Source organism: Leiobunum rupestre, chromosome 6 (assembly GCF_980474605.1).
Source record: "Leiobunum rupestre chromosome 6, qqLeiRupe1.1.hap1, whole genome shotgun sequence".
Classification (NCBI taxonomy): domain Eukaryota; kingdom Metazoa; phylum Arthropoda; class Arachnida; order Opiliones; family Sclerosomatidae; genus Leiobunum; species Leiobunum rupestre.
The window spans coordinates 27,319,480-27,335,631 of record NC_143389.1 but is presented as its reverse complement, the minus strand read 5'-3'; the positions used below and the strand labels follow the sequence as shown (position 1 = coordinate 27,335,631).

The 16,152-nt window shown below is 35.4% G+C and overlaps 1 protein-coding gene across 1 annotated transcript in view; it reads right to left on the bottom strand.

Annotated features, from left to right (window-relative positions):
• Nucleotides 1-12,633, bottom strand: part of LOC149940549 (uncharacterized) — a 36,722-nt gene extending 24,089 nt beyond the window's left edge. The window contains exon 1 of the mRNA XM_090180027.1: nucleotides 12,587-12,633. The gene's annotated coding sequence lies outside the window, so the exon portion shown is untranslated. The remainder of the gene's footprint in view (nucleotides 1-12,586) is intronic.
• Nucleotides 12,634-16,152: the final 3,519 nt, after the last annotated feature.

Genomic DNA, 16,152 nt, shown 5'->3' with positions numbered 1-16,152 from the left:
AGCCCTTATATTTCGACTATTAATGTCGCTCCCAGAATAAATTTAATTTTGATCGATAAAGCATTTAAGGGTGTAAAATTAACGTTAGTTTGATTGACCTGTCCCGCGTCATTTGTTGGGAAATTCAAATAGAACATGGCGGGTATGTTTTCGGAATTTAGGATTTGGCGCGCTTTTTTAGTGCGTTTACGCCCTTATATTTCGACTATTAATGTCGCTCCCAGAATAAATTTAATTTTGATCGATAAAGCATTTAAGGGTGTAAAATTAACGTTAGTTTGATTGACCTGTCCCGCGTCATTTTTCGGCAAATTCAAATAGAACATGGCGGGTATGTTTTCGGAATTTAGGATTTGGCGCGCTTTTTTAGTGCGTTTACGCCCTTATATTTCGACTATTAATGTCGCTCCCAGAATAATTTTAATTTTGATCGATAAAGCATTTAAGGGTGTAAAATTAACGTTAGTTTATTGACCTGTCCCGCGTCATTTTTTGGCAAATTCAAATAGAACATGGCGGGTATGTTTTCGGAATTTAGGATTTGGCGCGCTTTTTTAGTGCGTTTACGCCCTTATATTTCGACTATTAATGTCGCTCCCAGAATAAATTTAATTTTGATCGATAAAGCATTTAAGGGTGTAAAATTAACGTTAGTTTGATTGACCTGTCCCGCGTTATGTGTTGGGAAATTCAAATAGAACATGGCGGGTATGTTTTCGGAATTTAAGATTTGACACGTTTTTTAGTGAGTTTACGCCCTTGATATTTCGACTAATAATGTCGCTCCCAGAATAATTTTAATTAAGATCGATAAAGCTTTTAAGGATGTATAATTACCGTTAATTATATTGACCTGTCCCGCGTCATTATTTGGGAAATTCAAATAGAACATGGCGGGTATGTTTTCGGAATTTAGGATTTGGCGCGCTTTTTTAGTGCGTTTACGCCCTTATATTTCGACTATTAATGTCGCTCCCAGAATAAATTTAATTTTGATCGATAAAGCATTTAAGGGTGTAAAATTAACGTTAGTTTGATTGACCTGTCCCGCGTTATGTGTTGGGAAATTCAAATAGAACATGGCGGGTATGTTTTCGGAATTTAAGATTTGACACGTTTTTTAGTGAGTTTACGCCCTTGATATTTCGACTAATAATGTCGCTCCCAGAATAATTTTAATTAAGATCGATAAAGCTTTTAAGGATGTATAATTACCGTTAATTATATTGACCTGTCCCGCGTCATTATTTGGGAAATTCAAATAGAACATGGCGGGTATGTTTTCGGAATTTAGGATTTGGCGCGCTTTTTTAGTGGGTTTACGCCCTTTATATTTCGACTATTAATGTCGCTCCCAGAATAAATTTAATTTTGATCGATAAAGCATTTAAGGGTGTAAAATTAACGTTAGTTTGATTGACCTGTCCCGCGTTATGTGTTGGGAAATTCAAATAGAACATGGCGGGTATGTTTTCGGAATTTAAGATTTGACACGTTTTTTAGTGAGTTTACGCCCTTGATATTTCGACTAATAATGTCGCTCCCAGAATAATTTTAATTAAGATCGATAAAGCTTTTAAGGATGTATAATTACCGTTAATTATATTGACCTGTCCCGCGTCATTATTTGGGAAATTCAAATAGAACATGGCGGGCATGTTTTCGGAATTTAAGATTTGACACGTTTTTTAGTGAGTTTACGCCCTTGATATTTCGACTAATAATGTCGCTCCCAGAATAATTTTAATTTTAGGGTGTAAAATTAACGTTAGTTTGATTGACCTGTCCCGCGTCATTTGTTGGGAAATTCAAATAGAACGTGGCGGGCATGTTTTCGGAATTTAAGATTTGACACGTTTTTTAGTGAGTTTACGCCCTTGATATTTCGACTAATAATGTCGCTCCCAGAATAATTTTAATTTTGATCGATAAAGCATTTAAGGGTGTAAAATTAACGTTAGTTTATTTACCTGTCCCTCGTCATTTTTTGGCAAATTCAAATAGAACATGGCGGGTATGTTTTCGGAATTTAGGATTTGGCGCGCTTTTTTAGTGCGTTTACGCCCTTATATTTCGACTATTAATGTCGCTCCCAGAATAAATTTAATTTTGATCGATAAAGCATTTAAGGGTGTAAAATTAACGTTAGTTTGATTGACCTGTCCCGCGTTATGTGTTGGGAAATTCAAATAGAACATGGCGGGTATGTTTTCGGAATTTAGGATTTGGCGCGCTTTTTTAGTGCGTTTACGCCCTTATATTTCGACTATTAATGTCGCTCCCAGAATAAATTTAATTTTGATCGATAAAGCATTTAAGGGTGTAAAATTAACGTTAGTTTGATTGACCTGTCCCGCGTTATGTGTTGGGAAATTCAAATAGAACATGGCGGGTATGTTTTCGGAATTTAAGATTTGACACGTTTTTTAGTGAGTTTACGCCCTTGATATTTCGACTAATAATGTCGCTCCCAGAATAATTTTAATTAAGATCGATAAAGCTTTTAAGGATGTATAATTACCGTTAATTATATTGAACTGTCCCGCGTCATTATTTGGGAAATTCAAATAGAACATGGCGGGCATGTTTTCGGAATTTAGGATTTGGCGCGCTTTTTTAGTGCGTTTACGCCCTTTATATTTCGACTATTAATGTCGCTCCCAGAATAATTTTAATTAAGATCGATAAAGCATTTAAGGGTGTAAAATTAACGTTAGTTTGATTGACCTGTCCCGCGTCATTTGTTGGGAAATTCAAATAGAACATGGCGGGTATGTTTTCGGAATTTAGGATTTGGCGCGCTTTTTTAGTGGGTTTACGCCCTTTATATTTCGACTATTAATGTCGCTCCCAGAATAAATTTAATTTTGATCGATAAAGCATTTAAGGGTGTAAAATTAACGTTAGTTTGATTGACCTGTCCCGCGTTATGTGTTGGGAAATTCAAATAGAACATGGCGGGTATGTTTTCGGAATTTAAGATTTGACACGTTTTTTAGTGAGTTTACGCCCTTGATATTTCGACTAATAATGTCGCTCCCAGAATAATTTTAATTTTAGGGTGTAAAATTAACGTTAGTTTGATTGACCTGTCCCGCGTCATTTGTTGGGAAATTCAAATAGAACGTGGCGGGCATGTTTTCGGAATTTAAGATTTGACACGTTTTTTAGTGAGTTTACGCCCTTGATATTTCGACTAATAATGTCGCTCCCAGAATAATTTTAATTTTAGGGTGTAAAATTAACGTTAGTTTGATTGACCTGTCCCGCGTCATTTGTTGGGAAATTCAAATAGAACGTGGCGGGCATGTTTTCGGAATTTAAGATTTGACACGTTTTTTAGTGAGTTTACGCCCTTGATATTTCGACTAATAATGTCGCTCCCAGAATAATTTTAATTTTGATCGATAAAGCATTTAAGGGTGTAAAATTAACGTTAGTTTATTTACCTGTCCCTCGTCATTTTTTGGCAAATTCAAATAGAACATGGCGGGTATGTTTTCGGAATTTAGGATTTGGCGCGCTTTTTTAGTGCGTTTACGCCCTTATATTTCGACTATTAATGTCGCTCCCAGAATAAATTTAATTTTGATCGATAAAGCATTTAAGGGTGTAAAATTAACGTTAGTTTGATTGACCTGTCCCGCGTTATGTGTTGGGAAATTCAAATAGAACATGGCGGGTATGTTTTCGGAATTTAGGATTTGGCGCGCTTTTTTAGTGCGTTTACGCCCTTATATTTCGACTATTAATGTCGCTCCCAGAATAATTTTAATTAAGATCGATAAAGCATTTAAGGGTGTAAAATTAACGTTAGTTTGATTGACCTGTCCCGCGTCATTTGTTGGGAAATTCAAATAGAACATGGCGGGCATGTTTTCGGAATTTAGGATTTGGCGCGCTTTTTTAGTGCGTTTACGCCCTTTATATTTCGACTATTAATGTCGCTCCCAGAATAATTTTAATTTTGATCGATAAAGCATTTAAGGGTGTAAAATTAACGTTAGTTTGATTGACCTGTCCCGCGTTATGTGTTGGGAAATTCAAATAGAACATGGCGGGTATGTTTTCGGAATTTAAGATTTGACACGTTTTTTAGTGAGTTTACGCCCTTGATATTTCGACTAATAATGTCGCTCCCAGAATAATTTTAATTAAGATCGATAAAGCTTTTAAGGATGTATAATTACCGTTAATTATATTGACCTGTCCCGCGTCATTATTTGGGAAATTCAAATAGAACATGGCGGGCATGTTTTCGGAATTTAGGATTTGGCGCGCTTTTTTAGTGCGTTTACGCCCTTTATATTTCGACTATTAATGTCGCTCCCAGAATAATTTTAATTAAGATCGATAAAGCATTTAAGGGTGTAAAATTAACGTTAGTTTGATTGACCTGTCCCGCGTCATTTGTTGGGAAATTCAAATAGAACATGGCGGGCATGTTTTCGGAATTTAGGATTTGGCGCGCTTTTTTAGTGCGTTTACGCCCTTTATATTTCGACTATTAATGTCGCTCCCAGAATAATTTTAATTAAGATCGATAAAGCATTTAAGGGTGTAAAATTAACGTTAGTTTGATTGACCTGTCCCGCGTCATTTGTTGGGAAATTCAAATAGAACGTGGCGGGCATGTTTTCGGAATTTAAGATTTGACACGTTTTTTAGTGAGTTTACGCCCTTGATATTTCGACTAATAATGTCGCTCCCAGAATAATTTTAATTTTGATCGATAAAGCATTTAAGGTTGTAAAATTAACGTTAGTTTATTGACCTGTCCCTCGTCATTTTTTGGCAAATTCAAATAGAACATGGCGGGTATGTTTTCGGAATTTAGGATTTGGCGCGCTTTTTTAGTGCGTTTACGCCCTTATATTTCGACTATTAATGTCGCTCCCAGAATAAATTTAATTTTGATCGATAAAGCATTTAAGGGTGTAAAATTAACGTTAGTTTGATTGACCTGTCCCGCGTTATGTGTTGGGAAATTCAAATAGAACATGGCGGGTATGTTTTCGGAATTTAGGATTTGGCGCGCTTTTTTAGTGCGTTTACGCCCTTATATTTCGACTATTAATGTCGCTCCCAGAATAAATTTAATTTTGATCGATAAAGCATTTAAGGGTGTAAAATTAACGTTAGTTTGATTGACCTGTCCCGCGTTATGTGTTGGGAAATTCAAATAGAACGTGGCGGGCATGTTTTCGGAATTTAAGATTTGACACGTTTTTTAGTGAGTTTACGCCCTTGATATTTCGACTAATAATGTCGCTCCCAGAATAATTTTAATTAAGATCGATAAAGCTTTTAAGGATGTATAATTACCGTTAATTATATTGACCTGTCCCGCGTCATTATTTGGGAAATTCAAATAGAACATGGCGGGCATGTTTTCGGAATTTAGGATTTGGCGCGCTTTTTTAGTGCGTTTACGCCCTTTATATTTCGACTATTAATGTCGCTCCCAGAATAATTTTAATTAAGATCGATAAAGCATTTAAGGGTGTAAAATTAACGTTAGTTTGATTGACCTGTCCCGCGTCATTTGTTGGGAAATTCAAATAGAACATGGCGGGCATGTTTTCGGAATTTAGGATTTGGCGCGCTTTTTTAGTGCGTTTACGCCCTTTATATTTCGACTATTAATGTCGCTCCCAGAATAATTTTAATTAAGATCGATAAAGCATTTAAGGGTGTAAAATTAACGTTAGTTTGATTGACCTGTCCCGCGTCATTTGTTGGGAAATTCAAATAGAACATGGCGGGCATGTTTTCGGAATTTAGGATTTGGCGCGCTTTTTTAGTGCGTTTACGCCCTTTATATTTCGACTATTAATGTCGCTCCCAGAATAATTTTAATTAAGATCGATAAAGCATTTAAGGGTGTAAAATTAACGTTAGTTTGATTGACCTGTCCCGCGTCATTTGTTGGCAAATTCAAATAGAACATGGCGGGCATGTTTTCGGAATTTAAGATTTGACACGTTTTTTAGTGAGTTTACGCCCTTGATATTTCGACTAATAATGTCGCTCCCAGAATAATTTTAATTTTAGGGTGTAAAATTAACGTTAGTTTGATTGACCTGTCCCGCGTCATTTGTTGGGAAATTCAAATAGAACGTGGCGGGCATGTTTTCGGAATTTAAGATTTGACACGTTTTTTAGTGAGTTTACGCCCTTGATATTTCGACTAATAATGTCGCTCCCAGAATAATTTTAATTTTGATCGATAAAGCATTTAAGGGTGTAAAATTAACGTTAGTTTATTGACCTGTCCCGCGTCATTTTTTGGCAAATTCAAATAGAACATGGCGGGTATGTTTTCGGAATTTAGGATTTGGCGCGCTTTTTTAGTGCGTTTACGCCCTTATATTTCGACTATTAATGTCGCTCCCAGAATAATTTTAATTTTGATCGATAAAGCATTTAAGGGTGTAAAATTAACGTTAGTTTGATTGACCTGTCCCGCGTTATGTGTTGGGAAATTCAAATAGAACATGGCGGGTATGTTTTCGGAATTTAGGATTTGGCGCGCTTTTTTAGTGCGTTTACGCCCTTATATTTCGACTATTAATGTCGCTCCCAGAATAAATTTAATTTTGATCGATAAAGCATTTAAGGGTGTAAAATTAACGTTAGTTTGATTGACCTGTCCCGCGTTATGTGTTGGGAAATTCAAATAGAACATGGCGGGTATGTTTTCGGAATTTAAGATTTGACACGTTTTTTAGTGAGTTTACGCCCTTGATATTTCGACTAATAATGTCGCTCCCAGAATAATTTTAATTAAGATCGATAAAGCTTTTAAGGATGTATAATTACCGTTAATTATATTAACCTGTCCCGCGTCATTATTTGGGAAATTCAAATAGAACATGGCGGGTATGTTTTCGGAATTTAGGATTTGGCGCGCTTTTTTAGTGCGTTTACGCCCTTATATTTCGACTATTAATGTCGCTCCCAGAATAAATTTAATTTTGATCGATAAAGCATTTAAGGGTGTAAAATTAACGTTAGTTTGATTGACCTGTCCCGCGTCATTTTTCGACAAATTCAAATAGAACATGGCGGGTATGTTTTCGGAATTTAGGATTTGGCGCGCTTTTTTAGTGCGTTTACGCCCTTATATTTCGACTATTAATGTCGCTCCCAGAATAATTTTAATTTTGATCGATAAAGCATTTAAGGGTGTTAAATTAACGTTAGTTTATTGACCTGTCCCGCGTCATTTTTTGGCAAATTCAAATAGAACATGGCGGGTATGTTTTCGGAATTTAGGATTTGGCGCGCTTTTTTAGTGCGTTTACGCCCTTATATTTCGACTATTAATGTCGCTCCCAGAATAAATTTAATTTTGATCGATAAAGCATTTAAGGGTGTAAAATTAAAGTTAGTTTGATTGACCTGTCCCGCGTCATTTTTTGGCAAATTCAAATAGAACATGGCGGGTATGTTTTCGGAATTTAGGATTTGGCGCGCTTTTTTAGTGGGTTTACGCCCTTTATATTTCGACTATTAATGTCGCTCCCAGAATAATTTTAATTAAGATCGATAAAGCATTTAAGGGTGTAAAATTAACGTTAGTTTGATTGACCTGTCCCGCGTCATTTGTTGGGAAATTCAAATAGAACATGGCGGTCATGTTTTTTTGGAATTTAGGATTTGGCGCGCTTTTTTAGTGCGTTTACGCCCTTTATATTTCGACTATTAATGTCGCTCCCAGAATAATTTTAATTAAGATCGATAAAGCATTTAAGGGTGTAAAATTAACGTTCGTTTATTGACCTGTCCCGCGTCATTTGTTGGGAAATTCAAATAGAACATGGCGGGCATGTTTTCGGAATTTAAGATTTGACCCGTTTTTAGTGAGTTTACGCCCTTGATATTTCGACTAATAATGTCGCTACCAGAATAATTTTAATTAAGATCGATAAAGCATTTAAGGGTGTAAAATTAACGTTAGTTTATTGACCTGTCCCGCGTCATTTTTTGCAAATTCAAATAGAACATGGCGGGTATGTTTTCGGAATTTAGGATTTGGCGCGCTTTTTTAGTGCGTTTACGCCCTTATATTTCGACTATTAATGTCGCTCCCAGAATAATTTTAATTTTGATCGATAAAGCATTTAAGGGTGTAAAATTAACGTTAGTTTATTGACCTGTCCCGCGTCATTTTTTGGCAAATTCAAATAGAACATGGCGGGTATGTTTTCGGAATTTAGGATTTGGCGCGCTTTTTTAGTGCGTTTACGCCCTTATATTTCGACTATTAATGTCGCTCCCAGAATAAATTTAATTTTGATCGATAAAGCATTTAAGGGTGTAAAATTAACGTTAGTTTGATTGACCTGTCCCGCGTTATGTGTTGGGAAATTCAAATAGAACATGGCGGGTATGTTTTCGGAATTTAGGATTTGGCGCGCTTTTTTAGTGCGTTTACGCCCTTATATTTCGACTATTAATGTCGCTCCCAGAATAAATTTAATTTTGATCGATAAAGCATTTAAGGGTGTAAAATTAACGTTAGTTTGATTGACCTGTCCCGCGTTATGTGTTGGGAAATTCAAATCGAACATGGCGGGTATGTTTTCGGAATTTAAGATTTGACACGTTTTTTAGTGAGTTTACGCCCTTGATATTTCGACTAATAATGTCGCTCCCAGAATAATTTTAATTAAGATCGATAAAGCTTTTAAGGATGTATAATTACCGTTAATTATATTGACCTGTCCCGCGTCATTATTTGGGAAATTCAAATAGAACATGGCGGGTATGTTTTCGGAATTTAGGATTTGGCGCGCTTTTTTAGTGCGTTTACGCCCTTATATTTCGACTATTAATGTCGCTCCCAGAATAAATTTAATTTTGATCGATAAAGCAATTAAGGGTGTAAAATTAACGTTAGTTTGATTGACCTGTCCCGCGTTATGTGTTGGGAAATTCAAATAGAACATGGCGGGTATGTTTTCGGAATTTAAGATTTGACACGTTTTTCAGTGAGTTTACGCCCTTGATATTTCGACTAATAATGTCGCTCCCAGAATAATTTTAATTAAGATCGATAAAGCTTTTAAGGATGTATAATTACCGTTAATTATATTGACCTGTTCCGCGTCATTATTTGGGAAATTCAAATAGAACATGGCGGGTATGTTTTCGGAATTTAAGATTTGACACGTTTTTTAGTGAGTTTAAGCCCTTGATATTTCGACTAATAATGTCGCTCCCAGAATAATTTTAATTAAGATCGATAAAGCATTTAAGGGTGTAAAATTAACGTTAGTTTGATTGACCTGTCCCGCGTCATTTGTTGGGAAATTCAAATAGAACATGGCGGGCATGTTTTCGGAATTTAAGATTTGACACGTTTTTTAGTGAGTTTACGCCCTTGATATTTCGACTAATAATGTCGCTCCCAGAATAATTTTAATTTTAGGGTGTAAAATTAACGTTAGTTTGATTGACCTGTCCCGCGTCATTTGTTGGGAAATTCAAATAGAACGTGGCGGGCATGTTTTCGGAATTTAAGATTTGACACGTTTTTTAGTGAGTTTACGCCCTTGATATTTCGACTAATAATGTCGCTCCCAGAATAATTTTAATTTTGATCGATAAAGCATTTAAGGGTGTAAAATTAACGTTAGTTTATTGACCTGTCCCGCGTCATTTTTTGGCAAATTCAAATAGAACATGGCGGGTATGTTTTCGGAATTTAGGATTTGGCGCGCTTTTTTAGTGCGTTTACGCCCTTATATTTCGACTATTAATGTCGCTCCCAGAATAAATTTAATTTTGATCGATAAAGCATTTAAGGGTGTAAAATTAACGTTAGTTTGATTGACCTGTCCCGCGTTATGTGTTGGGAAATTCAAATAGAACATGGCGGGTATGTTTTCGGAATTTAGGATTTGGCGCGCTTTTTTAGTGCGTTTACGCCCTTATATTTCGACTATTAATGTCGCTCCCAGAATAAATTTAATTTTGATCGATAAAGCATTTAAGGGTGTAAAATTAACGTTAGTTTGATTGACCTGTCCCGCGTTATGTGTTGGGAAATTCAAATAGAACATGGCGGGTATGTTTTCGGAATTTAAGATTTGACACGTTTTTTAGTGAGTTTACGCCCTTGATATTTCGACTAATAATGTCGCTCCCAGAATAATTTTAATTAAGATCGATAAAGCTTTTAAGGATGTATAATTACCGTTAATTATATTGACCTGTCCCGCGTCATTATTTGGGAAATTCAAATAGAACATGGCGGGTATGAGAGAAGGGTGTCTATCTGGTGAATGAGAATTTCATTCTCAATCACCGGATAGACACAAAGAGCTTGGCTCCCGCCGTTCACCCGCGCCTATCCCGTTCCTCCCCCACCCGCGCCTCCCTCTCAATCACCAGAATTTCTAATCACCAGAATTTCTAATCACCAGATTCTCCCGTTCACGGGTTGCTTTCCCCCAACCCCCCATTCACTGGATACTTTATCTCTCGTTCACCAGCTCCTTTCCCCTATTGCTTTCACCCCTTCTAATCACCAGTTGCTTTCCCCCCAACCCCCATTCACTGGATACTTTATCTCTCGTTCACCAGCTCCTTTCCCCCATTGCTTTCACCCCTTCTAATCACCAGTTGCTTTCCCCCATCTCTAGGCAATAAAAACAACCATAATTGTTATCTCTCATACTATCGATCCCAATCGCTAGAAATTGGCTTTTTCCCCATTCGCTATAAATCGCAGCAGTTTGCCAGAATTAGTTTTATCTCTCCGAAATAATTAATGTACCCAAAATTGGACCGCCAGTTTATTATTCTTTTTAGGGGAATCTCTATGGGAGTTTAACATTACAATAAAGCTAAAAGGTCCAGTTTGGGGTACATTTGGTCCGAAATGGGGTACATAGGGCCGAAAATGGTGACTTTGGTCGTTTTTGGGGTACATTTGGTCCATTTTGGTCCATTTTTGGGTACATCCCTGCTTTCCCCCATCCCCATTCTCCAAAATTAGTTTTCCTCGCGCAGATATCTGGAGATTAGATTTTTACCCGTTTGCTTATCGCTTTCGAACCCCTTAATTTCTAATCTCTAGGCAATAAAAACAAGTTATTTACATTTAATTTTTTATTTTAGAACTTTGTTTTACATGTTAGTAGGTACTATCAGATATTCCATTAGATGGTTATCTTGTACATTACACAATTAAAACAAATTAAAGTAGTTAAGTTTACAGGCATTTAAATGGGGTGAAACGATCTCCTGCAACTTAATTTAATTAAAAGTTCTAACTCACGTATTTGTAGTGTTTAGCAACAGTATCGTCTGACATCCGAGGGACAGTTACAAACGTCTTCTTCTGGTACAGGTGAGAAGCTTTTGTCAGAGACCGTAGTTGCTTTTGGCGTCGGGGGAATGTCCCATTCTAGCGAAAGGTAATTTTTTTCCGATGGTGAATTATCCCTAGCCGGACAGTTTGGAAAGAATCTAGCATGTTCAAGTTCTGGTACGTCTCCTGATTTCCATCCTTCTAATACGCCATGGCATTTGTAACATCGTACTTCATCGCCCCGCTGAATATAGTAGAATCCAGCCTTCGCTAGTTGCTCCTTAGTGACGTGCGGATTTTTCCAGTGACGAAACGTTTCAAGTCGATACACTTCAATGTCCATAGCTGATCTAGACCAAATACGTTCTATAGTTTCAAATGATACATTCTCTAAGCCTACATTTACCCCTAAGTCTACTAAACCTAATTTTATCAATATGGTTAAATTTCTACGCTAAAATTATCAATATAAATGCTTTTTTCAATATGCAAATTGTTTTAAATATGTCTAAAAATATAGTCTATTACCAAGAAAAAATAGTTACTTACTTTATGGGTAGAAATCCTTTGTCAAGCTGTAGAAAAGACTGAGCGAACCGTCAGCAGGTCTTTACTCGTCAATGTGCCGTAGAGAAATGACGCACGGAAGATAAATTTATTCCTATCTTGTTGAGAATAATTCATCACGTGATCTAAACTTCAAATAACCCTCAAATTCTATTGGCTGTCTCTCTCTGACAGTTTAAACTGCCTCTAATGATTGACGGCACATATTAACCCACTTGAGTATTTGGAAAAAACCCTTTGCTACTCAAGGAGAGTTTTGGAAATACCACGTTGACGATATCAAAATCGAGCTCTCACTTGAAAATGTTTACGGAAAACAATCCTCTTGGAAAATTGAGTTACGTAGAAGATTGCTAAAAAATGGCTATGTGTTAAGTTTTTTTCAATAATGAGTCTTATTTTTTACATTTTAAAGTATTTATTAAGAGTGAAAAATCCTATGACTACACTGACGGCATATCTTAAGTACCGGTGGAAAAATCCAGTGCTCAAAGTTCAGTTATCTTATTAAACGTGCGCGTGCACAGAAAAATGAACGAGTCACGTGATAGTAACTTAATTTCTACGCTAATCTTACCCCTACTAGACCTAATTTCTGTCTAATACATTTCCAATATATATATATAAAAGAATGCCTAAAAATTTCATTTTAAATATAATAAAATAGCCTAGCTGATTATTATTATTATAACTTACTTTTCAGCGTGACCTTCAATGACTATTCCCAATGCTAAGACTCTTTATTGAGATAACTAAGAATTGATTCCCATGACTACCCTGACGGCATATCTTAAGTACCAGTGGAAAAAAAATCCATTGCTCAAAGTTCAGTTATCTTATTAATCGGGTGCGCGCGCACAGAAAATGAAAGTCACGTGAGAATCGGTACGTCACTGAAAATAGTGGAAGTGTCATCACTAGAGTTCTTTTATCAATATATTTAATTAAGGATTATTTCAAAGTTTAGATGGCGCCATGGTTCTCAAAGCAGTGATATTAAAAGATCTCAACGGGTGGAATTGGAGAAACGCTAAAAATATTATCGACATATTCATTCTCCCTAAGTATAAATAAATAAATAAATAAATAAATACATTCTTGGCATAGTAGTAGGATTTTAAGAAAAAAATTAAATACGGAAAATCAATTATTTTATTTTAAAGGTTTTGTGATTTCTCACCAAACAATTTCAACATCTTCAATGTAGGCTATCACATCAGGGGCATCTCAAAAATCTTTTTCCTCTGATCTCCTAGTTTCTGCCTCTGTCTTTAGTATTTATAAATATTTTCCTATCCATAAACCATTTCCTAACTGGTGGACATTGATAACACTAAAAGTTTACTTATAATAATATGCTGAAATACATTTTCCAATACGCAAAAAATTAAAGCTAGACCTAAAAACCTGTAAAGTGTAAATAGTTAAGACTAAATTTCTATGCCTAGCCCATGAAAGTACATTTTCCGTAAATCATATCCTAACATGAATGCATTTGTTTTTTTTTAAAAAAATATGCTAATTAATTTCGTAAACAAGCATAAATTTTAGTTCGCCCTTCCTCCAAAATATCTAATAGAGGTAGTACATTCTCGATAAATATACATGTTCTTGGGGAATAAGAGACGTTTTTTATCAAAGTAAGCCAAGTTTAAAGCTTATTGTCATTGGTTCCATAACAAAAACCACATTCGGATCAAAATAAATTTATTTATTTTATTTTTATACAGATTTTTTTTCATTTTTTTTGCCTTAATTTCAATTTTGGGAGTCGGTACCCGTTTCACCGAAGATGAAGATGCTTCGTTTTATTCAGCGTTGGGTAAATCGCCGTGTAAAAAAACATCTAGCATTGCATTAACTTTTTCCTCGTCCTCGTCCGAGACCCCTACAATACGTCTCTCGATCTATAAAGTAAAGAAATCAAAATAATAAGCTAAAAGATAATCCATACCTTCTATTCACTAGTTCAATTTATCACTGTCTCATATATCCACTATCGTACATACATACATTCATACACTAACTTACTAACGCTTTAGTCTCCGCAAGTTTTTATGTTGTATAATCAAAGTTTTGAATCGAATAATAATAATAATAATAATAATTAGATCAAAACAAATTTCAAGCTTACGTTAATGTATTCCCTTGAGTGAGGGCCCAATCTTTGAAAAATCTTCTCAATGACGACATGGGTAGCTAGATGGACGTCGATGTAACCTTCGTCCTCTTGCAGGTTCAATTCACGTAAATACCAGTTTTTATATTTTCTTAACATTATTTCTAACGTTCTAAACGAAAATTGTTTTTCGTTTGGCATATCAGGCTTAAAAGAAAACCTAAGAACTGCTTTAGTTACACGCATATCCACGTTATTTTCCATAGCTAATATTTAGCCCTTAAACTTGCTCGTAATTACGAAGAATGTAAAAATGTAGAATGCTCGCTCCTATATTTATGCCAAATCAGAAATCACTTGAAATAATAACTTCATTTGGTACTTAAAAAACGGTGAGAGGTGGGAGGAGGGGTTTGGTAATTTATAAATTTTTATAATCAAATGTACCATAGCAAAAGTATATAAATAATACAAGAAGTGCACTAATTATTATTTTCGCTCGCCAGGTAATTTCGTTTGATTTCCGTTTCGCACGGACGCAGATAACATGGTAACGCGACTACAGCGAACCGATAAAGCTAATTAATAAAATATTGTCAACCATTTGATATTAGAAATGTTAAAATAAAACTTTTACAGATAAATCTAATTTATAAAATATTGCCAATTGAGGGTTTGCAAGTTAGTTTGATTATAGGTTTTGAGTGTTAGAATAGAAATAACGCTAAATACAGGGTTAAATTCAATTCAAAATAAAAGACCATGACAATAAAAAATAACCTTTAAAATATAAATCGCGAAGAAAATGAAGTAACGCGACTTTTAAAATTAGTATAAAATGTTTAATCCCTCTGAAAACGTGAAAATTCATATAGGACAAAACCCAAATACATGTTTACTGAGCTTAGCACTCTACTTTTTCAATCCTCTATTCTCAATGGTGGCCTCTATTTTTACCATCGTCTGCTTCGTAAACTTTATGGATGCATTGGAAGGGCTCAAATTAAGCTAAGTGGGTACACTTCTTGTTTAATTTATATACTTCTAACCATATTAAAGTATCAATTTTAATAAAAGGAATTCAACTTAAGTGTTGTTTTGCTATCTGAAATTCGAAAACAAAGAAGGTAGTACAGGGGTACTTAAGTTGATTTTAATATTTTTTTTAGAAATAACTTAAGTATACAGCGAAATAATCATTAGTGGTATCTAATTTTTTAAGTGCCCACATACTTCTCATCTCGTATAAAAGAGGGTCATTTTTGTACTATAAAACCATTCCATTCCTGAAATCCGCTACAGGAAAAAAGTTGATTAAACTAAGCAATTTACGAGCGACGTCCTAGCGTACTTGTAATTAAGAAAGTAAGTACTTAGTTTTACGATTTTGCTTAAAACTATGATTTTAAATCGATAAAGTGAAACACGTAAAGTGTCCCTGACCAAAATTGTTTCACAAACATCTGTACCGTTTAATAAGATACGAGTATGATAACGATTTCTAGAGCCCTATGTTCGATAATGATTCATTAGGAAAATTTGAATATAGTTTAAATTTTTAATTACTTATTTTTTGGTTTGACTACCAATTTGGAGGACTACTGTTTTGATTTTGATATAACTAAATTTGATTGGTTTTCGAAAAGTTTTCTCTTCTACCCCCGCCCCCAGTTTATAATTATGATGTCAGTTGTAAATTGTTTTTTTCGAGTATAAAAAGGGTAAACAGAAAAATTGAGAGATAGTATTAAGAAAACAGCCAATTCGAATTGTTTCGGAATCGGCTCGAGGGACTAAGTACGTAGATATACGTCAATTGTAAATTCTAAACTTTGTATATATATTATATTCATCCATTCATTCTTACTAATTTTATAGTAATGGATCCTATTTCCATAACTTTGGCCTCGGGAAATGAGTACGTCGGTACGACAACCGAATCTATGATTTGCTTTCACTGCGGCGAATGTACGGAAGAATTGGCAGTAAGAGGCGGAGGACTCTTCTTTTGCTGGGGTCGAGAGTGCGCGCATTATCAAATGGGAGTAATTTTTCGACATGGTAATGTCTATACCAAACACATCCCAGGGCATCTTATAAAGGAGTTCCCGCCCCATCTCCGCTGTACGTACTGTGGAAGAAG